This window comes from Ceratotherium simum, chromosome 21 (genome assembly GCF_057802395.1).
Source record: "Ceratotherium simum simum isolate JZ-2026a chromosome 21, ASM5780239v1, whole genome shotgun sequence".
Lineage (NCBI taxonomy): Eukaryota > Metazoa > Chordata > Mammalia > Perissodactyla > Rhinocerotidae > Ceratotherium > Ceratotherium simum.
In genome coordinates, this window is record NC_141920.1 from 23,834,933 (window position 1) to 23,859,822 (window position 24,890).

At 49.3% G+C, this 24,890-nt stretch overlaps 1 protein-coding gene across 8 annotated transcripts in view; it reads right to left on the reverse strand.

The window, feature by feature from the left end:
- EPB41L1 (erythrocyte membrane protein band 4.1 like 1) overlaps positions 1 to 14,752 on the reverse strand; it is a 119,077-nt gene extending 104,325 nt beyond the window's left edge. For 7 of the 8 annotated variants that reach the window (XM_087445327.1, XM_087445326.1, XM_087445330.1 and 4 more), the window contains exon 1: positions 14,652 to 14,714. The gene's annotated coding sequence lies outside the window, so the exon portion shown is untranslated. Of the gene's footprint in view, positions 1 to 14,651 lie in introns of all 8 variants that reach the window. The other variant, XM_087445333.1, reaches the window with a different exon arrangement.
- Positions 14,753 to 24,890: the final 10,138 nt, after the last annotated feature.

The following is a 24,890-nucleotide window of genomic DNA, read 5'->3' on the forward strand; positions in this document are numbered from 1 at the left end:
TTAACGGTGGAAGAGGGATTTGGACCCAGGGCTCCTTGATGAAAAAGCCCATGGTCTCCCCCATGGGCAGCCAGAAAGCAGACGTGTGTGGAGAAGCTTCAGATTTCAGGGCCCTTTAAACCTGGAACAGGGACAAACGCAAATCTGGGCAGATGGGGGGTGGGGGGGTGGGGGGCGGTAAGGCTACCTTGAAAGGAAACCAGAAGGAGCTGGTGAAACAAAAGCCTCTTTCTCAGAAGCCCCTCTCGGGACTGGGCAGGAGAGGAGGGGGCTGACAAGCAGGGCCATCCGTCCTGCCAGGGCCGAGCTGAGGGCTGGATCTAAACAAACAGAAACAGTTCCAGCTTGGCCACCAACTTGATGAGTGATCCTAGACCACTCACACTCACACATACACATACACACACTCAGTTCTCTGTTTCTTTGACTCAAGAATGAGACGGGTGCTGGCCGTCGCAAGTGGTTAAGCGCCCATGCTCCGCTGCGGCGGCCCGGGGTTCACCGGTTCGGATCCCGGGCGAGCACCAATGCACTGCTTGGCGAGCCATGCTGTGGCGGCGTTCCATATAAAGTGGAGGAAGACGGGCATGGATGTTAGCCCAGGGCCAGTCTTCCTCACCAAAAAGAGGATGATTGGCATGGATGTTAGCTCAGGGCCGATCTTCCTCACACACACAAAAAAAGAATGAGACGGATGTACTGAATGGTGTCGAGATCCCTTCCAGTTTTAGGACGCTAATAATAACCACTCCTCACAAGCTCTGGACTCCTGGTCGGGCCCTGCTGCTACAACCCCAAAAGGTGGGCTCTTAACACTGGCTCCAATATTACCACAGTAGGGCTGGGAAGTCCTGCATTCAGGTTCTGGCTGTATAGCCAGGTCAAGTCTCCTCAACAGGCCTCGGCTTCCTCATCTATAAAATGGGCACATATCTTTGTCTCATCACCTACAGAATGGGAAGATCCAAGGAGCTACCTCAAAGGCAAGAAATCTCCTGAGGTCACGAACAAAGTATCCCCCAGGCCCCATCCCAAATCCACCCTCAAGCTCTTTTAACTTCTCTTCCTTTCCCTCTGGCCCATGTCCCCTTGGGACAAATGGAACAAGAGAATCCAAGCAGACGGATGCAACAGTGGTAGCAACAGTCCTCAGGACTAATAGTAGTAGCAACCACCCCCACAGCTAACACCTGACAACACAAGTGCCGGGCACTGTGCTCAGTGCCGCAGTTGGATTCTATCTCAGGTAATCCCCTCAATCAACGAGGTAAATCCCACCATTAGTCTGGATTTACCAATGATAGACTAAGGTTCAGTAAAGTGAAGGGACTTGCCCAAGGTCACACACACAGCAAGTGAGTGGCATGGCCACCCAGATGCAGGCTCCTCATTTGACCTCAGAAGTCTTAATCTTATCCTTGAGGCTATAGGGTTATCCAGGGTCACATTCCACCACGGGGCGTGGCCCAGATCCAGGGGGGCAATGAGTGGGGAACATCTGATCTTCATCCCCCCCAAGCCTCCCCAAATAACCAGTCTTTATAGTCTTGTATTATTATTCAAATATATCCAACTCAATTCTCTGGCTAGAACAGTGCTGTCCTAGCCAGAAATATAATGCAAGCCACATTTAAATTAAATTTAAATGTGGCTTGCATTTATTTTTAAATAAATGCATTTAATTTAAAATTTCCCATAGCCACACTTTAAAAGTACAAAGGAATAGGTGAAACTAATTTTAATAATATACTTATTTAACCCAATATATCCATTTCAACATGTAATTGATATAAAAAAATATTATTGAGGTATTTTACATTCTTTTTTTTTGTACTAAGTCTTCTAAATCCGGTGTGTGTCTTACGTTTAGAGCACATCTCAATTCTGATGCTAAATTTTTATCAGATGTTTAGATTCTCTTAGCCTTTATAATTGAAAAAGTAAATTCACGAATTTAAGTTCCCAAACATATCGTAGAAATTTTTTAAGAACTGAATGGACTATTCTTTCTAAATTTTAAATGAATTCAAATCAAATAAAATTAAAAGTTCAGCTCCTCAGTGACATTAGCCACATTTCAAGAGCTCAACAGCCACAGGTGGCTAGCGACAGTCAAGTCCTAGATGGCAGGGCTGGTGACCTCCAGGGCCCTCCCATGGTAAAGTTGAATGTGAACAGAATGGTATCCATTCGTTCAACAAACCCCTACTGATTCTAATATTAATATCTACCTCTGGTGCCTATTATATTCACAGTGATGGTGACAAAGGGATCAGAGTACCCACTGTTCAGAGGACAACACTGTGGCTCAGAGAGGTGGGCCACTTGCCCAAGGTTACCCAGCTTTGACCCCGGGGCCTATCTGACTTGGAAGCCTGAGCTCTGTCCCTAAAGTGTGACAGGTGCCCAGTCTGGGGCTTGGCCTTCTAGAGGAAGAAATAAGTCTTTGCCACTATTCTCAAGGACCCCTCCTCCCTCAGCCTACTGGCAGAAAATGTCCCAGAACAGGACACAATGAAAAGTGTAAAAGGCAAGGAGAGCAGGAGAAAGGCATGGCATGACCTGCACTGGGTGGGGGTCCTGTGGACACAGCTTAGGCCACTGTGGCACCATCCCCACACCCCCACCCTACCAAGCAAGAGGCAAACCCAGCAAGTTCCACTGGCTGTCTGCCCTCTGGGTGGGTCCCTGGGGCTGGGCACCATGCCCTCCTCCGCACCTCCCCCAAGAGCACTCCCCCAGAGGCCTTGGACTCAGGCCAGAGCCAGTACTCACCTCCCAGGGTCACCTCAGCTGGAGTCAAGGGAAAGAGTCCAAGGAGCAGCCCGCCCCCTGGAAGGAGGGGAGGAGCAGGCCCTGGAGGCAGATTCCAGAGTAGGGAAAAGGTGGCAGGTACAGGCCAGAAAAACCTGGGTGGCTCTGCCCGCTCTGCTGGGGAGCACAGCTGGCACTCAGCCCACTCCCACCAGTCCAGCAGGGTGAAACTCTCACCAGCTATTTGGTTTAACAATTAACTCTGATTGGTTTCCACTTCAGCAGGAGGCAGTTCCAGCCAAGTCTCATCTCAGGTAGGGGGACTTGGAAGGGGATAGAAGGGGAAGAGGTCTGCGTGAAAGCAGAAAGGGTGTTTAGTGGACCCCCTCACCTCCACCTTCCCATCCCATCCACCATTGTGGGACAGCTCATGCTAAGCCCAAAGGTCAGGGGCTGTGACCTGGCACACAGTAGGTGCCCAATAAATATTTTTAATTAATGAACAAGGGGATGAGGTGAAAAGGCCAGATAGACGGGCAGACTGATGGAGGAGATGCGCAGGAAGGCAAAAAGGGGCTTGCCCTGGGCTGGGCATCCCCCTGACCTCACTGAGACCAAGCTGGGCTAAGCACTGGGACAGCAGCCACCCAGGACATGCAAGGAACGTGGCTTTGAAGTCCCCCACCCCTGGCTCTGCTCTTCCTAGCTGTGACCTTTGGTGCCCTCATTTCTCCCCCCATAAAATGGGGGTGATACCACTAAGGTATCATGCACAGGGCTATACAGGGCCAGGCCCGTAGATGCAGGGATGCTCTGTGCTCTTGTAATACAGTCCCATCTCTTGCTGCTTGGCAACAGCCTCCTCTTCTCAGGCCACCCCCTGAATTCCCCCACATCCCGATATTCCCCTAGCTCCCACCTATGTGGCCCTTTTTCCTTTCCGGGAAGGAAAGCCTGGAATGATGACGGCTCCAGCCCACTCATATCCCACTCACCTGGGATCACACACACACCTTGGCAACAGATTGCTCCCAATCTGACATGTGCTTGTCAGTTACACCCCTCCTCGGGTTCTCTGGCCCCCTCCTCGCCCTCTTCCCCCAACCCCTAATACAGGCCAAGGTCCACAGCCCACAAGGGCTGGCACTGAACTCACTGTGGCCAGTTCACTCAGTGTTCTTGGATGGAGGCTCCTTCTCTGGGCCTCTGCTTCATATCTGTGTAATGTGGGGGTCAGGGGGGTGGACCAAGAGAGAGCTTCTCCTGCTGGCCAGCTCTAATATTTAGAGATTCTGACATTCCTGGGATCAATTTGCGCTTTAACTTCAGACAGACCAGAGTTCAGATTTTGACCTTGGCCAGGTAAACAGGTGGCCCTGTTATGGGACAGACTCCAACGTGAGCCTGCAGAGGCCTGGGACTGCAGCCCACCCCTGACCATTCTCAGCTCAAGCCTGGGCAGAGGGACAAAGGCCCTCCGTGCTCACTGGTTCCTACTACCTCTACCATCAAGTCCTAACTTTTCTGCCCCACCCTTCCAGTCTTCTCTCTCCTGTTCTCAGTAGTGGCATCACGAGACACCACTCCCCCAAATTCTTCTTGGCAAAACAAAGCTTGAAGCTCCCCCTCCATCTGCGGTGCTGACCCTAAGCCCCTCCTACATGGAGATTCTGGAGCTGGCTCTGCTTTCACTCTGCTCTTTCCTGCATCCTTCCTGCAACTCTCCAAGTATGTGCCCCACTTACCCATCTCCAGCCTGGAGCTCCTCTCCTTTACCTTCACAAGGAGCATCTGTCTCCCTGCCTCCCATTGCCCTCTCCTGCTTCATGCCCATCCAGCTCAAATGTTACCCCCCGCGTGGAGTGTACACCGATCACTCACTGCTCAGCTCACTCAGGGACGTCTTTGCCAGACACTGCTCCTCATAGTAGAGACTTTCTGCCCCTACTTGACCTTAAGACCCTGCAGACCATGGAACTCCTGCAATGATTTTTCTCTGTCTCTGACACTCGCCCCCCAGCACAGTGCTCAGAACACAGTAGGTGTCTGCTGAAACAACGATAATAACCATTAACTGAAAAAGAATGAATTATGATTGTTTATTGACCATTTATTCTTTACAATGCTCTGATCTCAGCTTTTTACATATATCATTTCAGTTAATCTCCCAAGCCTCTAATAGACTCTCATCCCTATCCCTTTGTTTTAAGCTGGGGAAACTGAGGCTCAGAGAGGTGAAGTGACTTGCCCAAGGTCACACAGCTGGGAAATGGCAAAGTCAAGACTGGAATTTAAGTTCTTACCCACTGCCCTACTTGGCCTCCCTCCAATCCACAAACAAAGGAAGGGATATGTGAGAAGTTGTGGCCTGCCAGTGATGGGGTCATGGGGGCTCCAGAGAAACCAGCCTAGTCCAGGGCCAAAGGCAAATTCTTTTTTTTTTTTAATTTTTTTTTTAAATTTTATTTATTTATTTTTTTCCCCCACAGCCCCAGTAGATAGTTGTATGTCACAGCTGCACATCCTTCTAGTTGCTGTATGTGGGACGTGGCCTCAGCATGGCCAAAGAAGCAGTGCGTCAGTGCGCGCCCGGGATCCGAACCCGGGTCGCCAGCAGCGGAGCGCACGCACTTAACCGCTAAGCCACGGGGCCCCAAAGGCAAATTCTGAAAATGAAACTTAATAACCTTCTATTAAGCACCTGCTCTGTGAAAAACCCTATGCTAGGTGCTGGGGAGCAAAGACTGATACCTGAGACATCCTAGTGCTCACAATCCAGCGATGGAGACAAGCCATGTTCCAAGATAAAGCTAAGACCAAGCAGAACTTGTCCCTAGAGGGGAACAGATAAGGTGCTAAGGGAATGCAGAGGAGGGGAGACAAATTCTCATCGTGGGGCTGGGGATAGGAGCACTCACAAGGCTTTGTGGGACAGAGGTTGGCATCTGAGCTGAGCCTTGAAAAGGCAGACAGGATTTCAATAGTGACTGGGGAAGGGGGCGTGGCATTCCTGGCAGGAAGGAACTCAGGGAGCTGGGGCAAAGGCATAGGTAAGCAGTGGACGAGTCCCAGGAGCCCCAGGAAACATATTCTCCAAGCCCCTCTCCTTGGCATTGCCCCTAGGTGTCCGGCCCTGAAGAGAGGCCACCTTGAGCGTCCCCAGACTCACAGGCACCTGGTTCATTTATGATGAGTGGGCATGGAAAGAAAGAAAGGACTGAGCACCTAGGAGGGTGAGAGGCTAGAATCCAGGCTCTGTAGGCAATCGCTGAAGGGAGGGAGTGGTCACCAGAGGGGAGTAAAGCTGAGGAGGCAGCAAGGAAAAGGGAAAAGAATGTGAACTGGGTTCTGGCCTCCAGAATCACAGATCAGAGCTACACAGGACCTTGGGCTTATCCTATCCAACCTCCATTTCACAGCTGGAAAAACTGAGTCCCAGACAGGGGGAGGGACTGGTCCACAGTCTCTCAGCATCTTCACTCAAAACCAGCAATGTGCTGAGAGGTGGGAGAGATCTGCCTTGGATGCCTGACTCTGTCATCAGCTCCCTGGTGCCCCTTCTCCAGTCCCCAGGCTCCCACCCTACAAAACATCCCTGAAGACAGCGGTTCTAAACTTTGATGGATCGTGACTCGAAGACTCAGATGGTGCCTATGGATCCTCTCCCGAGGACAAGGTAATCTCAAAATTGTGCATGCTGTTTCAAAGGTTCATGAACATCTGAGACCAGCATTCTCCAAAGGCAATCTGAGAACCCTCTGTGTCCCAGTCACCTCAACAGGGAGCCTGTTAAAACAGGCTGATTCCAGGGCACCACCACAGATCCCACGCTCTCATGGAGCATCTGAGCTTGAATCTCTGGGGTGAGCCCTGGAAGAGAGAGTCTTTTAGCAAGCTTCCCTTTCCTGCTCTTGGGGGAGCAAAGTTTGAGAAGCTCTGTCTTAGGGAACCCTTAGAGGTGGGGGAGGGATGGGGTGCTAAGCTGCTCTCCTTTTAGCTGTTTCACATATTAAATTTCCGCTTCCTTGCCTATGAAGAGAGGGCACTGTGGCTAGAAGTTGTAACCCACTGCTCATTAATCAAGGTCCCTTCTGGTTGAGCCACCTGCTCAAGCTGACCATGGTCACAGGGTGGGTGGGTGGAGGCCCAGCAAGCCGACTGCAGCTGCTCGGATTCTGAAGTGACACTCGAGATCAGCAGCCCTGCCTGGGAAGGAGTCTGGACTCTTGGGCTGAACTTGGGGTAAGAGGAGGTTTCCTATCAACTCCAGCCTAAAGGCTCCATTCCTCTCTCCAGACTGTCGCACTCTGGCCCTTGACCAGCTCTGGCTTCCTTCCTTTTCCTTTCTTGTACAAGCGTACTCCTGAACCCAGGTCTCCTGGCTCCAGCCTCTGCCTCCCTCCCCTCCACCCATCACTGAGCCTGGCAGAGGATCTCCAAGCCCCCAAGCACCCATCTAAGAAGATGAAACTATCACTCTTTGCGGATGATAAGTTTATTTAACTGGAAGACTCAAGATAATCAATGGAAAACTAAGGTGGCCAGTGACAAAACAATATCTAAGAAAAAAGCCACATGCCTTCAGACCTGCCCTGTCACTCGTCCCTGATGCAGGTCTCTCCCACAAGTGGGCAGTGCCTAGAACCAGATCAGCTCAGAGCCTTGGCCAGCTCGGGGCTAACACTGTAGGAAGGTCAGTCTCTGAGAGAGTGACAGCCCAGGCCTGGGAGGCAGGAGACCTGGATTAGAGACCCTGCTCTCTGAGCCAAGAATTTGTTCTCCGAATTTGAGCAAGTGTGTGACCCTCTGTGGACCCCTAAATGTTCTCAAAGGCCCATCCAGAGCAGTATAGAAAAGACTGAAGAGAACCCCTGGGCTTTGGATAGATCTAAACTTAAATCCCAGCTGTGTCACTTGCTGGCTGAGGATGGGGTGGGCCTTGGGCAAGTTATTTGGCCTCCTTTAATAAAATGGGGATTGTAATCTCTGCCTAGCAGGGTAGTTGCAAGAATTAAAAGACATAGGCGTATAAGGCGCTTAGCACGGGGCCTGGCACATGGTGAGCCAATAAGGTACACAGTTATCAGTCACTGCAGGGAGCTCTGATGAGGAAGACTCCAGGCTTTCTAATTCTTAGGTGGCCCCAAGCAACCCCAAACCACCCACTGAACTGGGTCTGGAAGCTTTATCTTTAAGACCTTTAATCTGGAGAGAAGATGGGGAGAGGGAGGAGGGAAAGGCAGGAGAAGGGAGGGGAGAAAACTGAGAAAAGGAAGGAGGATAGCAATCAAGGGGTGAGAAGGGGCCTGACTCCCCTAGCTTGGGGGAAGGAAGATGACTTCAGGGAAACTGCCAAGACAGGATACGCCTTCTCTCTTTTCCAGAGCCTTTCCTAGGCCCACCAAGGCAAGACTTAGAGGGACACAGCCTGCTGAGAAGCACCGCCCTGGCTGTCAATAGAGACACGGAAGCCTTGGGTTACCTCCAGGTTCTGGCTCCCCACACTGCTGCTGCCTGCCCATGGTGGCTTCCTCCCACTGGAGCAGGCAGAGATGGCCAGAGCCAGGCTGAGAACAAAACAACCTGCCCATTTAGCCTGCGGAGGCACTGCCCACTCACTCAGGTCTCAGGGACCCACCCCCTTGCTTGGGATTCTGATCTTGACTCAGCAAGACTCTTCTCTGCGGGGTCCCCACCTCCGGGCCCTGTGCAGAGCCCTCTCCAGGCTTCTATCTGCCCCAGGCTCCTGCTTCTGGGGCTAAAGTTGCAACTAGGAAAAAAGCACCATTCAGACTGTAAACAGGAGACACAAACAAGGTGTTCCAATTGCCACTGACCAGCTGTGCAACCTTCAGGTTATCACTTCTCTCAGAGCATGTTTCCCTCCTCTGGCTAATGAGGGCAATAGAGGGCAAGGACCATCTCTAAGGCTCTCCCAATTCTGACAGCAGCTACGCTTCCTAGGATACTTCTGAGCACAAAGGGGCAAAAAGGACATGCCTCAGGAGAAGAGTGGGCTAGGCTGGGCTCTGCTGAGAATGCAGTGGATGTGGCAATGGCCAAGGGTTATTATGAAGATGACGATTATAATTAAAAATCACAGCAACAAACTCTTAAGCAATTTACAAAGAGCTCTCTCATTATCCCCTGGGATTCACAATCTAGTGAGGTGGGTAGAGCTGATGATGATTATTCACATTTGGCAGATGAGGAAAGTGAAACAAGATAAAAGTGACTTTTCCCAGCTCCTAAGTGCTAAGAAGGAGGAGCCAAAGAGGAAATAATAATCACTGGGTGCCTGCTGTGCCATCTAACTAGGCTTGCTCATATCTATTATCTTAACCAAGTCTCACCACCACAAAACAGCATTGTGGGTGCTACTGCCCCCATTTCACAGAAGAGGAAACTGAGGCTGAGAAAAAGTAACTACCCTAAGGCTCATCACCGTTCCATTGCAAAGCCTGCATTTGGACCTGGGCTTGTGGGACTCTAAGCCCTGCACTCTTTTCCATCTTCCTGTATGTACTGAGTTGAATAGTGTCCCCCCAAATTCTTATCTACCCAGAACCTCAGAATGTGACCTTATTTGGAAATAGAGTCTTTGCAGATGTAATTAGTTAAAATAAAATGAGGTCATACTGGATTAGGGTGGGTCCTAAATCCAATATGACTGGTGTCCTTATAAGAAGAGGAGAGGACGTGGAGACACACAGGGAGAAAGGGGAGAAAGCCAGGTGATGACAGAGGAAGATGCAGCTGCACGCCAAGGAACACCAGGGATTGCTGGCAACGACCAGAAGCTAGGAGAGAGGCATGGAACAGCCTTCCCCCTCAGAGCCTCCAGAGGGAACCAACCTTGCCAACACCTTGATTTCTGACTTCTAGCTCCAGAAATGTGAGAGAATTAATTTCTGCTTTTTTAAGCCACCCAGATTGTGGTACTTCGTTAAGCAGCCCTAGGAAATTAATATATTGTGCGTCCATTGAGTAGCAAACCCGAGACTCTTAATTCCAATTTTCAGATTTCCACTCATTAGGCAGCCTTGGAGGTTAAAGAGGGCCTAGGGGCCCACGAGAATTCATTCTCATCTCTCCTTCACCTCAGCAGCCCAGGCTGGCCTGAAGTCCATCAACTGTGTTTCTTCCATGTTCTAGGTCTCTATCTGCCCCACTGGGCCCTTCCATCATGCAAACAAGCACCCTCTGAGCCCAGTCTCAATCCTCCCCCTCTGCTCAGACCATCCCCTACCACCATCTGGAGAGCTGTATTTTTGAAATGCAAATCTGATCCTTCCTGGTTGGCTTAATCCTCTTCCATAGCTCCCTACCACCTGTAGGACTTGGTCAAGATCTTCAGCCTGTGCCAGATCTGGCCCCAGCCTCTCAGGCTTATCTCCAGCCACTTGCCCCACCTGTCACCACCACTGGCCACCTTCTGCTCCAACCACATAGAACTATTTGGAGTTCCCCTAACAAGCCACGATGCCTTTGCACATGCTGCTTCAACTACCTGAAAGATAAAATCCAGCCCGAATGCTATCATTCTCCTCCCTGAAGCCTTTTCCTCCGTGAACAGCCACACCCTGGCACCTTGTACACTGTACATCTTTGCATATCTGCTCCCACACCCAGCCTGTGAACACTGTTGTATTCATTTCTGTTTCTGTAGGCTTAGGGCCTGGCACAAAGGCATTCAAGAATGTTGAATTGAATCGTGGAGTAGCCATAATATGGAGTAGCCATAATAGTAATAATTGCCAACATTTACCAAATGTTTACTATGTGCTCAGCACTGTGCAAAGCATAACATGTATGTTACCTCATTTTATTCTCAAAACAACCCTATGAGAACAGATTGGTGGTCACCAGAGGGGAGGGGGCGGGGTGAGGGCCAAAGGGGTAAAGGGGCACATATGTATGGTGACGGATAGAAACTAGACTGTTGGTGGTGAACACGATGTAGTCTATACAGAAGCCGAAATATAATGATGTACATCTGAAATTTACATAATGTTATAAACCAATGTGACCTCAATTTAAAAAAACCTATGAGACAGACTATTATCAATCCTGTTTTACAGGCAAGGAAATGAACAGATAAAGTCTCTTGCCGAAATCCACCCAACTATTATGTGGTAAAGTCCGAACGACCCTAGAGCCAGTGCTAGTAACCAAGATTAGGTACACTATCCATCCCAATAGCCTCATTTTCAGAAGAAGAAACAAGCAAAAAAGGAAAAGTGACTTGTCTACAGTCATGTAACAAGGCATGGACCCAGATCTTTAGATTCCTTATTCAATGCCCTTCCTCTTCTCATTCTTGCAGGATTCTGATCCAAGAGGACACAGAAAACAAGCTAGGCTGTGTCTCCTGAAGGGTTCTCCTGCCTCCCCCAGAGCAGAGCCCAGGCACACAGTGCGGGGTCAAATCTATGGCCAGTAGCAGGAAATCTACAGTCCTGCTCGTTTTGGTCAATGACGGACTTCATATGCTACGGTGGTCCCATAAGATTAGTACCATACAGCCTAGGTGTGTAGTAGGCTATATCACCTAGGTTTGTGTAAGTACACTCCGTGATGTTTACACAACGACAAAATCACCTAACAGTGTATTTCTCAGAAGATGTCCTCATTATTAAGCAACTCGTGACTGTAGTACTTCAAAAAAATCTGAGGTCTGCTTAGATATTATAATGTCAGGGCCTGAGAGGACACTCTGGTATCAGTTAGTGCCATCTTCCATTTTATAAAGTCATCCATTCAACGAATTTACTGAACACCAATCATAAGCCAGGCACTATGTGGGGGCACTAGGAAGACTGATAAGCAAGTTCCTACCCAGATGGTATTTGCAATCCAGTGAGGGGAGACAGACAAACAACTAACAAGTTCATGTATAATTACAAACTCGCAGAAGCGCTATGAAACACAGGGAGCTGTAGAAACACATAACAGGAAAAACTGATTTATCCTAGGGAGTTGGCAAAGGCCTCCCCTGAGAAAGTGACTCTTGAGCTGAAATCTGAAGAACGGGAGTTAACCACGATAAGAAGCAGGGGAAGAGTGTGCTAGACAGAGGGAACGGTATGTGCAAAATCCCAGAGGCAAAAGCACTCATGGTGCCTGGATGAACCGAAAGCAAGCCAGAGTGGCTGGTTTCCAGAGCCGGGCAGGGACTCAGTCCTGCAGGTCTTATAGGTCACGATAAGGAGTGGAGAAACTAAGCAGAGCAGGGAAACCCCTTGCTCAGAACCTGACCCAGAGCAGACACCGTAAATGAGTCATTGTACTATTCAGTGAAGGAGTGACTTATCCAAGATCACAAGGAAGACCTGCAACTTGAAACCAGAACCTCTACCTGCCAGGCTAGGGCTGCAGGCTACTTCAGGTATGTGTGTGGGAGGGGGCAGGGGATGCTTTCCAGATGTTTCAACCTATAGGAGGTTCCCGCTCCCTGTCTACACCTCTCTTGAGCTCTAGAATGCATCAGAAGCATGTGTGTTTGTTAAAACATAGACTGCTGGGCCCCACTCCCAGAGTCATTGATTCAGTAGGTCTAGCTGAAGCCCCAAGAATTTGCATTTCTAACAACATCCCAGGTGACCCTGCTGCTGCTGGTGGGGTGGCCATACTTTGAGAGCCACTGCTCTAGACTAGAGTATATGGCGGCTAGGTGGAGTGATGAGTGGGGACCACAGCTAGCTAGGATCCTTGGGGGCTAGAAGGATGGATTTCTAAATCTGGGTAACACTGAGCAAAGGAAGGGGCCTCAAAGTCCCAGAATCCAGCCCACTAGCTACTTGACCAGGGAAACTGAGGCTTAGGGAGTTTAGACTCTCCCACAAGAGAGGCTCAAGAAAAATGTGTTGAGGGAACAGGTAAATACATAAAAGGATTTGACCAAAGTCAAAAGGAGACCCTGGACCAGACTCCAGGGCTCCTGAGCTCCAGATGAGAGCCTTTCCTGTCCCGGGAAAGGGATTTGGGGAAGGGGACAGCAACCTCAGCTTCCCCCAGCTTCTGCTGCCTTCAGCAGGGAAACATTTTAAGAATTGCTGAAATCTGCTGTTGGCCCCCAAGCCTATCACCCATCCTCTCTCCTTTCTTTCACGCTCCCAGCTTCCTCTCTTTACACTCCAAATCTTGTGCACTTTATCCTGGCAAGCCCAGCAGCAGAGGGGGAGGTGAAGTCAAAGGGAAGAACTGGAAGTGGAGGAAGAATTCTTGCACTTGGATATCCTTCTTCCAGAACGATTCCTTCCTCCTATAAGAGTCTCAGTTTTTCTTTATCCTTGTATCCAGTCTAACTCCAATCTATCTCTATTTCAATAGCATCTGAAACCCACAAAGTCAGGGGCTAAATTTCCAAACCACCTTTTCACCTAGTTTTTCTAAAACGGAGTGGCACTGGACAGAATTTTTCTATCCTATTCCAGTTGGCAGCAAAATGACATGTCTCTTGCAAACCCACATGCACAGATTCACTAATATACAAACAGCTATATATACATAAAAATAAATAAACCAGAACTTATAAAACCACATACATCAAGAGATACATTATACACTGTTCATTGATAAAACATACCTATGCACCCAAATGCACAATACACAGAGATCACACATATGCACACAGACTACAGATCTAGAAATGCATGCACTGCACCAATACGTGGGGAAAGGGGTACAGACACACCCAGAGACAGCTCTCAAAGTAGAGATCTCCTGAGGGGGGATTCCTGGGGGGGGGGGTTGAGGAGCTGGCCCTTTAAGAGAGTGGCTCTCCCTCCTCCTTTCAGTGCACCTAAGGTGCGGCTCTACCGACCCGACCCACCCGGGGCTGGCAGGGGTGAGGGTGAGAGTGCGGCTGACCTGGCCAGGCCGGGTCTGGCTCTGGGAGACGGTCCCCGCGCCGAGACAGGAAATGGATCTCTGAATCGACTGGGTCACTGTCGCCACCGCCACCACGCTACACCCACACTCATACCCACACCCACACCCACACCCCAGAGCTTCAGGCAGGACACGCCCTCCGCTCCAGCTCGGCCCAGGACGGGCTCCGCTGTCAGCCCTGCTCCCTCTGGCCCCCAGGGTGTGGCCGCCCACCTGCCAGCAGGGAGTCTCCGCCCAGGGACGCTCCCGCCACCGCGGCCACCCACTGCCCCGGCCAGGTGCCCCGCTCCCGGCGATGTTAGCGCCTCGGCCGCCGCCCCCACCCCTTCCTCCCGGCAGTGCGGAAACAAAGCCGCGCACACTCACACGGGGGCTACACGGGGCTACGCGGGTACACACCCGCCTCACGCGCACACACGGGGAGTCACACTGGCGCTCACACAGCGACAAACACACACGCACACACCGCCACAGGCTCCAGCCACAAGCGAAGCCCCTGGCACATACCTTCGTCCAGATGTACACACACTCAGCTACACGTTCGGACACACCCTCTTATAGACACATTCACGGATAGACACACGCAGACACACACACCCTCACCCAGACACGCACACCACCCAGTCCAGACACGCGAAGAAATAGCACACACCCTCATACACACACACAGATGCACACCCGGCGCACACGCACGCGCGCACACACCGAGCATCCACTTGCACAGGCCCACGGGCACACGCGCGCTCACACCCAACACACACTCGGAGACGTGGACCCCGACACACATACCCAGTACTGAAACGCACGGACCAAGGCCCGGGGCTCCTGGCTCGGCCCCCGCCCGGTGGTGTCCCCCCCCCCCGCCCCGGAGCCTGCCCATCGGCCTGTCAGTGCTCGAGGATGGGGGACCGAGCCCGGAGTCCTCGGTGATTTTACACACACACACACACACATATGAGCTCAGACGCGGCAGGGTCCCTGGGGCCCGGAGGCGGGCGGCTAACCTGGCGGCGGCGGCGCGGCTTCCGGGCAGTGTCTGTCCTCGGTCGGTGCGTCCGGCCGCCCGGGCGGGCTCCGAGGCGCGCTCGAGCTGCGCAGAAATGCCCCGCTCGCTCGCTCGCTCGCTGCCTCTCTCCCTCCCGCAGCGCGCAAGCCCCCTCCCCGCCCGCCCCCCACGCCCGGTCTCCCCCCTCCGCCCCGCCCCGGCCGGCTCCCCCCGAGGAGGCGGCGGCGATCCCGGCCGCCCCGGCAGCCACTGGCGAGCGAGCGAGCAGCGGCGGCGAGCCGCGAACAGCCGGGAGAGCGCTGCCGCCGCGGGAGCCGCCGGAGCCGGGGCCGCGCGTCGGGAGGAGACGCGCCGGCCTCGGGGGAGGGAAGGGGCGGGGAGCGGGGGGCTGAGCCCCGCGAGCCAGCCTGGCGCTCGGGCCCCGCGCCCGGCGCCTACCTGAGCCGCCCCGGAGCTCAAAGGCCGGGAGCGAGTGCGGGGCGAGGGGGAGGAGACCCCACCCCGGGCCTCCTCGCCCTCCCGGTCCCAGCCCGGTGGGCTCGGGCCTCGCCCCCGCCTCCTCTCGGGTCCCCGCCAGCGCCGACCTCGGTTTTCCCTGGCTCAGACGCCTCGGCTCTCGGCCCGGTGCCCCGGGCTAACCCCGCGGCCCGGCGCCCAGCTCGCCGGCCTCCTCTACCTCAGTCCGGACCTGGCCGACGCCCACCCGCCTCCCCGCAGCCCTCCCATTGTTCCCGCGGCCAGAGCTCGCGGAAGATCGCGCCGGGCGTTGCAGCCCCCTCTCAGGTAGCAATACCTCTGGGCCCCCTGGGGGCTGTCCTAGGGCTGTCCCCTGGCTCTGGGACCCCGACGCCCACCTTCCACAGGCGCGGGCGCGCTCAAAGTAAAAAGCTTTTCTAAATTAGGGTTATAACCACTACAGCCCTTATAGGTGCTCCTTCGGATCCTACTTTGAGGATAGACTGAGACTCGGGGAGGGAGGAAGGAACCCAAGTTCAGCAAGCCCAGGATCGCAGCGGGGAGACGGTGGGGCACCGATTAGGTGTCCCCATTCCACAGATGAAGAAACTGAGGGAATTCCTGCCCCAGGGTTCCTGGGACAGGGACAGGCGCTCCAGAAGTGCAGGGAATAATGAGCCTGGCCTCCTTTCTTAGACACTAAATAAAGCCCAGAGACGTGGGGGAAGAAGCCAGAAGGCAAGACATATGCAAAGGCCTCTAAATGCGAGAGTTTTCACCTACTGTGTCTCACTTCCCCCTTAACAGGGTCCTATGTGGAGCTGTGATTATCCCCATTTTGCAGATGAGAAGCTTGTCCTAGGTCTCTCCGCCAGGTGGCACAGAGCCAAGATAAAGCCCACCCATTTTTCAAGTTCTTCGCTGGGGTCCTCCCTACAGTATAAGACACTAAGTGCCAAATGAGCAGCTGAGAACACAGGAAATCAAGGAGGGAAGGCCTAGTCTGGGCCTGGAAGGACTTCCATAAACGAATAGAGGGCAGAACTGAGGGTGCTGAGTCCTCAAAGCAGGACTGAGCATGGCTTGTCCAGGGGGAAAAATGATAATTAATAATGAGAACTAATGTGTTTAGAGCACGAACTATATTCTAGACACTGTTCTAAGAGCTTTATTTGCACTAACTCATTTAATCTCGCAATAACACTGTGGGAAAGAGGTTATTCTTATCCCCACTTTATATATTAGGAAATTGAAACGTAAAGACTTTACACAGCTTGTAAAGTGTCAGAGCCGGGATCCAAACCCAGGAAGCTGATTCCCAAGCCTGTACTTTAACTCCCACAGGCCAGACAGAAGCAGTCCTGAATGCGGGGCAAAGGCATTTGAACTACTGGAGCACCCACTACAGCAGGACTCTTTACTTGCTGTCTTCTGTCTCCCTGTGTGTAGCTGGTGCCCAGCACACAGGGCCTCGTATATAGGCCTAATTTGTTAAACTACTGCGTGACTGCTGCATGAGGCTGCAGCACCGAGGGCCACATGCAGGGCTCGGTTGCAGCCCTCTCTGCTCTGCTGGGCATTTTTATCAGTGGGTTTAGATGAAGCAGAGGAAGGCATGAAATGCTAATCAAATCTACAGCTGTCATGAAGTTGGGAGGGACAGCAAACACTCTGGAAACCAAATTAGTTTCCAAAAGATCTCAGCAGCCTTGGGGCTGAGCTGGAACTAACAAGATGAGGTGCCACACCGAATAAATGGAAACTCTTGCCCTTCGGTCCAAACCAGAGCAGTCCCATAGACCTTGCTGTGATGATGGAAGTGTCCTGAACCTGCATTTTCTGATACAGTAGCCACTAGCCACTAAGGCTGTTGAGCACTTGAAATGTGGTACAACTGAGAAGTTGAATTTTCATTTCATTTTATTTTAAGTACTTTGAATGTAAATTGCCACATGGGGCTAGTGGCTGCCATGTTGGACACTGCAGTTCCAAAGGACCAAGTGCCCAAAATATGGGATAGAAATAATCTAGGTTAAGAGCAGTTTCGGTGAAAATGACTTAAAGGTTTGAGTTGACCTCGAGCTCAGCAATGCAACGTGGCTGCAAAAAAGAAAGGAAGGAAGGAAGGGAGGGAAGGAGGAAAGGAAAAAAGGGAGGAAGAGAGGAAAAAGTGAAACATTATATACTGTATCAAGAAAAACCAGAGGTTAGAACTCTGTGTTCTAACCACTATCAGAACCACTCTGGTAAGCCTCTGTTAGAGGCTGTGTGCTGCCCTGGGCAGATCACAGCTGGACCACAGGGCTCAGCTCTGGGCCCCCCATTCTGAGGGGGACACTGCCTCACTGGAGCAAGTCTAGAGGAGAAGACCAGAACACTGAGGACCTGGATGCCATGTTGCGTGGGGAATGATTTAAACAGCCTGGAGAAGGGAAAGCACAAGGGGGATATAGTGGCTGTCTCCAAACATCTGAAGGGCTGTCATACAGAAAATTTGTTTCTTATTGTTTAGGTCTAATAAACAAAACAAAAAACTCTGCACTCCTAAGCCACACTCTGAGGGAGGGATCCATGTCTAATTCCTCTTTCAGTCCCCCTCAGCATCTAGTCCGCCCGGGACCTGGCCCATATTAAACATTGACTACACATTTGCTGACGAATGGATGTGAAAGAATTCCACTCAGCTCCAGTGGGTGGACATCCAGGAGCACAATTTCAGCTTCCTATAAACGACTCTCTAACAGTCCAAGCTATCCAGAATGGAATGAACCACCTTGGAGGGATGAGCTTCCCACCAATAAATGTATTCAAAGAAAGACTGGGTCTTCATCTGGATGCTGAACCAGGAACTAGACGGTCCTTCAAGTTGAAAAATGGGCATGTTTCATTAGGAGAGGAAAGATAGGATCAAGGCCGTGCTTCCAGACAATTATCTGGCTGAATGTATAGAACAAATTGCTGTGGAGGGACCAGAGGCAGGGAGGAGCAGTTAGGAACCACTGCAGTGGTCAAGCAGATAAGAGAATAGGCTGGGTGGCAGTGGGAATGAAAAAGCGAAGGACAGGTATGTCGTGACAGGAGCACTGGCACTGGGCTGGGAGTCAGGAGCTACAGGTTCTAGTCCTGCTTCTGCCGTTAACTTATTTGTGGTCTCGGATAAATCCCTTCTCTTCTCTGGATTTCAGTTTCCCCATCTGTGAAATGCAGAGTAATCTCCAAGTCCCTTCTAAATCTGGATTCTGTTTATGGGAGAGAGATTATGAAGGATAACTGGGATAATGTATTAGATAGCCTTTATAAGCTTCAAAGTAACACTATTATTGGTCTCATTACTATTGTCATTATTATTACAAAGGCAGCTTCCTCAGGACTTGGTTACTAGATTGGTAGAAAGGGACAAGGAAGCAATGGACTGCATCTGTAGGGGTGGGAGTAGGGGACAAGGGCCTCTGATCTTTTTGGAGGGTCAGCTAACCCCTCTACCCCTCCTCCAAGATCCGTGAAGACAAACAGTGTTCTGTGTGCTGTCACCTCATGAACTGCTTCCTCATTCCTTTGAGCCACACCTCATACTTGGCTAAAGGAAGCAACCAGATCTAGGAAAAATTCCCCCCCCCCCTTTTAATATTCACAAATGACACCTGGTGTGATCCTTTCCTTAAATAATAAGTATCATCACTGCATACAGAAACAGCGAATATTGCTGAGCACTATGTGCTATGTACTTTACTTACATAATTGTCTCACCCTGGGAGGTAGCTATTATTATTATCCCCATTTTATAGACGAGGACATCATGGCTTATGATGAGATGCAATTTTCCCACAGTCACATACCTTTTGAGGGGGATTCCAATACAAGTCTGTGTGCTTTCAAGGCTGCATTCCCCAGGCTTCCAGCATTTTACCATGTGTTCGTGCAACAACTTAGGGAGGAGGAGAAGATGAGTATTGTCTCCAGTTGACAGCTGGGGAAACTGAAGCTCAGAGAGGTTAAATTAAATCACTTGGACAAGTTAGTAAAGTGCAGTTCAGTGCTCTTTCCGGTTCTCTGTTCTTCTCCTGTGACCCAGCAGTGCTTTCCTCCTTTGCCTGCAGCTTCCAGGGCCTCCCCAGTCCTCCGAGGTCTGATGCCCAGCCCACTCACGAGCAAGACTTTTACTTGTCCTTTGCCTGGGGCGGGGGAAGGGAAGGATTCTGAAAGGCAAAAGTTAATTCCCACCTCCTCCCCTACCACCTCCCGCACCCACACCCCAGCCCAGGGCCTTGAGGTGCTAAGGGCTTACAGAGTGAGGCAGTCATGCAGAGCTGACCTGCCAGTCACCCGAGCACAGGGTGCTAAGCTTAGTTTAGAGGGGTGGAAAAGTAGGCCAAGTGTTCTCATCCCCAGGAGCAGGGCCCAACTGCAACTCATGCCCCCCTACTCATCTCATCTCAAAATACCACAAACATTTAGGGAATACTGTGCAAGGTTTTGGGGGCAGAGGGGACACATGACAAATAAGAGTGTGTCCCCACCCTTTAGAGGGGATAAGACAGTGAGTACAAAGTAATATATACTTATAAAGAGTGATGGGGACACGTGGTGATTAAATCCGAGGAGAGAAGTTCACGAAGGAGTTGAGATGGGAGTGGAGTCTTAAAGAGTCAGTTGAACATGCAGAAGCAATAGAGGGGCACCCTAGGCTGCAGGAATGCACACCCAGAAACCCTAAAGCTTAAGTATATTTGCACTCCATCTGGCAGGCAATAGGGAGCCATGTACTATGGCTTTGGAGAAAGACTGACTGAGTTTGAATCCTGGCTCTGTCCCTTCTCAGCTATTTGACCTTGGGCAAGTTACTTAACCTCTGTGGTAGAGATATTATTATTCTCTATTATTTGCTCTCCCTCTTCCCAGTAAGATTATACATTCTAGCTAGTTGCCATGTGACTTGATGACCCTCCAGAGGAAGGAGTGACACTTCCGCAGCCTAGTGTCAGGCCTGACCACATGACTTACTTTGGCCAATGAAATTTGAGCCGGAGAGATATATGCCAGTTCTTAGCAGAAACTTGAAGAGCCATTGTATGTTTCAGTCTAACATCATACTCTTTTATCTCTGCCACTGGAATGGTGTGTCATGGTTAGGGGCTGTGCCTTCAGCCTGGATCCTGGAGTGAAAAGACGCATAGAGCAGAGCTGCAGCCAACCCACAGCTGTCCCACAGCTATTGATGTGTAACATGAGGGAGAGCACTTTGTTGTTATAAGCCACTGAGATTTGGGGATTGTTTGTTATCACATCATAACTTAGCATAATTTAGTCATTTCAGTAATACCTACTTCATAGAACTGTTGTGGGATTAAATAAGATTGTCTCATGAAAAACGTATGACCTTCATCAGGGATTTGCATTATAAAATGATCACTCTGCCCACACATATGTGGAAATTTGATATATGACAGAAATGACAATGGCAAAAAAAAATGTAGTAGGTTGAATAGTGTCCCCCCCAAAAAATTCGTGTCTACCTAGAACCATAGAACATGACCTTATTTGGACATGGGGTCTTTGCAGATGTAATTAGTGAAGGATCTCAAGATGAACTCATCCTGGACTTAGAGTGGACCCTACATCCGATGACTGGTGTCCCTGTAAGAAAAGGAGAAGAGACACAGAGACACAGAGAAGAAGGTGATGTGAAGATGGAGGCAGAGACTAGACTGATGTGTCTACAAACCGAGAACACCAAGGATTGCTGACGACCACAGAAGCCAGGAGAGAGGCATGGGATGTTTTCTCTCTGAGTCTCCAGAAGGAACCTATTCTGCCAACATCTTGATTTTGGACTTCTGGCCTCCTGAACTGTGCAAGAATAAACTTCTGTTGTTTTAAGCCACCTGGTTTGTGGTGATTTGTTATGACAGCCCTAGGAAATTAATACAGATGGATTACTTTAAAAATGATACTGAACAATTGGTTACTCATTTGGAAATGAATACCTCATAGCATACACAAAAATAACTTGCAGTTGGATTAAGGACCTAAATTCAAAAAGCCAAACTCTAAAATCTTTAGAAGTAACTAAAGAAGATCATCTTTAGGCCCTTAGGGTATGGAAGGATTCCTCTAACAAGACACAAAAATCACAAATTGTACTAGTCTGGGTTCTCCAGAGAAACTGAACCAATAAGATCATATCTGGATCCACGTCAATATCTATATCTATATCAATAAATCAATAGATAGATTTATTATAAGGAATTGGCTCACGTAGCTATGGAAGCTGAGAAGTTCCAAGATCTGCAGTTGGCAAGCTGGAGACCCAGGAGAGCCGAAGGTGTTAAGTGCCAGTCCAAGTCTGAGTCTGCAGGTGGGAGAAGACCAATGTGATGTCCCAGCTGGAAGACAGTCAGGCAGAGAGAGCAAATTCTCCTTTACTCTGTTTTTTTTGTTCCATTCAGGCCTCCAATGGACTGAATGAGGCCCGCTCGCATTGGGGAGGGCAATTTGCTTTACTCAATCTACCAATTCAAATGTTAATCTAATCCAGAAACACTCTCACAAACACACCTAGAATAATGTTTAAACAAATATCTGGGCACTCCACGGCCCAGTCAGACTGATGCATAAAATTAACCATTACACAAATTAAAAAATGAAAAGAACTGATATAGTCAATTACATTAAATGTAGAACTTCTGTGCATCAAAAAATGCCATGAAGACAGGGAAAAGACAAGACACTCACTGAGAGAAGATTCTCTGCAATGCTTTTGGCTGACAAAGTATGAGAATTCAAAATATACACAGAATTCACAACAACCTATATTGGAAAAATGGACAAAGAATATGAACAAGAAATTCACAGAAGAAATATGAATGGCCAATAAACATACGAAAATGCTCCACCTCACTAGTAATTAGGGAAACACAAATTAAAATTGCAGTTCAGTTTGGCAAAGAAAATGTCTTACAATACCAAGTATTGGTGAAGATGTAGGAAACTGGACTCCCTCATTCCCTGACTGTGGAACTGTAACTTGGCATACCTTTTAGAGAGACCTGTGGCTGTAGTAACAAATTACCACAAACTTGGTGGCTTAAAACTACACACATTTGTTCTCTTGCATTTCTGTGGGCCTGAAATCCTAAATCAGCATCATTGGGCCGTGCTTCCCCAGAGGCTGTGGGGGACAATCTGTCCCTTGCCTCTTCTAGCTTCTGGCAGCTGTTGGCCAGCCTTGGCTTGTGACTGCATCACTCTGATCTCTGCCTCCATTCCATACCCTTCTCCTCTTTTGTGATAGTCAAATCTCTTTCTGTCTCCCTTTTATAAGGATTGCATTTAGGGCCCACCCTCATAATCCAGGATAATGTCTGCATCTCAAAATCCTTAATTTAATCACATCTGCAAAAATTAACAGATTCCAGAAATTAGGACCTGATATCTTGGGGAGAGGGGAAGGCACTATAGATTGGATAAAATACTGATAGTTATTTGTACTCTAATGTCCTTAGCAGCATTACTCACAATAGGCGAAAGGTGGAAACAACCTGAGTGTCCATCAATAGAGGAATGGGTAAACAACATGTGGTATATCCATACAATGGAATATCATTCAGCCCTAAGAAGGAATGAAATTCTGATACAGGCTACAATATGATGAATCTTGAAAATGTTGCGCTAAGTGACAAAAACAGATACAAAAGGATAAACATTGTATGATTCCACTTATATAAGGTCTCTAGAATAGGCAAATTAATAGAGACAAAAAGTAGACCAGAGGTTACCAGGGACTGGGAGGGAGGTGGTTACTGTTTAATGGGTACAGAATTTCTGTTTGGGATGATGAAAAAGTTCTGGAAATAGTAGTGCTGGTTACACAACGTTGTGAACGTACTTAATGCCACTGAATTGTACACCTAAAAATGGTGTAAATTTTGTTATGGATATTTTGCCACGATCAAAATAACAATTTATATTCCTAAAAAAAACTAAGCAGAGTAAAAGAAATGGATAATTGTATTTCTTTCTTAGCTTAGCCAAGAACAATTATGACCAATTTCCTTCAGATATTCCAGGATTACTGAATTTGTTTAGGATTCGCCTACAATCCTCCCACATATTCCTGATCACGTTGAGCATGGTACACTAACTGTTCACATCTTTGGCAGAACAAAGAGCAAATGATGGACAAATGTTCTTAGGGAAAAAATGGAGAAGTCAAAATATCCTTTTATAGACAGGTTTAGAACTCATATAGGATTTATGTGGCTTAGAGCAGAGGAGGGACATTAGTTCTCTGCTTCTAATATGGACAGAATCAGCAGATATTGCAGCAGGAGAGACTTAGATTAGATATCAGGAATCCTCTCACCACTGTAGAATGAGAGGATTGAATTAGTAATTTCTAAGACCCCTCCAGCTCTAAGAGTACATAGCTCTGTTACTAAAAAATGAATAGGAATTCACATTTGCCCAGTGCCCGTGGCCTGTGTGGTCCTGCTCCAAGTGCTTTTTAGCATTAGCTTATTCAACCTTCACAACAACTGTATGTGGTTGGTATTACGACCCCTATTTTCAGACAAAGAAATAAGGGCTCAGATAACTTACATAACTTATTCAAAGTCCCAGAGCTAGGAGGTAGCACAGCTGAGAACCAAGGCCAGGGATGTCTGACTCCAGAGTCGTATGCTCCCTACTAGGCCATGCTATGGAGTCTTCCTTTGTTGAGATATTTGGGGCAAAGAGAGAGCTTACTCTGGGCTACAGGCCTGAGCCACACCCTGCTCAAAAGCAGGAGCCTGAAGCCACCTCTTAAGATCCCTTGGAGCTGCTTTTCCCGTGGTTATGTCTGGGGGAGGCTGAGACTGCCACTATCCAGAAGTTTGGCTAGAAACTCCCACCAATCTTCAAAGATTGAACACTTTACAAGAACATGCTGGAGTAATTTTCCATCAGTGCCTGGTCTTCTGGCCTCCAGTCCACTCTATACCTCAGTGGCCTGATTAATTCTCCCAAAGCACCGCTCCAACAAAGGCCCTCTACAGCTCAAGAGACAAATCCAAACTCCTTAGCGTGGTATTTGAGGCCCTCTGTGGTGCCTCTCTATTTCTATTTCCAACTCCTACCAATCTTACACAGATCTCTACCCTACCCACTGCTCCCTGTATGTGCCTCACCTTTTTCCACTATAGTGGACTGTGACAGCCACATTTGTTTCTAATTTCCCTTCTCTGATAATAACCCCCCCCCTTTTCTTTGGAGAATTCTTTGCTCTTCATCTGTACACAGAACCCTGTATCCTCCCATGGGATCTATCTTCCTGGCCACATAGATTAACTCAAAGTTGGGTATGTGACCTAAGCTGACCCCATTACAATCTTCTCTGGGACTTTCCTACTCTAGGTAGCAGGGAGGGCTGTCTCTCTTTCCTCTGATCTCCCATAACTGTTATCTGGACCTCTGCTTGTACTATGGTTATTCTTATATTCTCTGTGAGACTGTGTCGGCCCCTGCTTTCTCCAAGTGTTCTGCTTTTTTTCCAAGTGCTCAATTTTGCCAGGCATTTCCTGACTGCCTGTTACGTGCAGACATTCTGTTATGCTCTGGGGATGTGGAGTGGGATAAGTCCCTTGTTGAATGGATGGATGAATGAAAATGCTCCTCTAGGCCTCACCCGGCTTATCACAGGGGATTTGAGCAGCAGAAAATAGTAGACATAAAGTCCAAATTTGTTAGCCTGGCATTTAAGACCTTCTACAACCGGGTTCTAATTTTGTCTCCCCTACACACA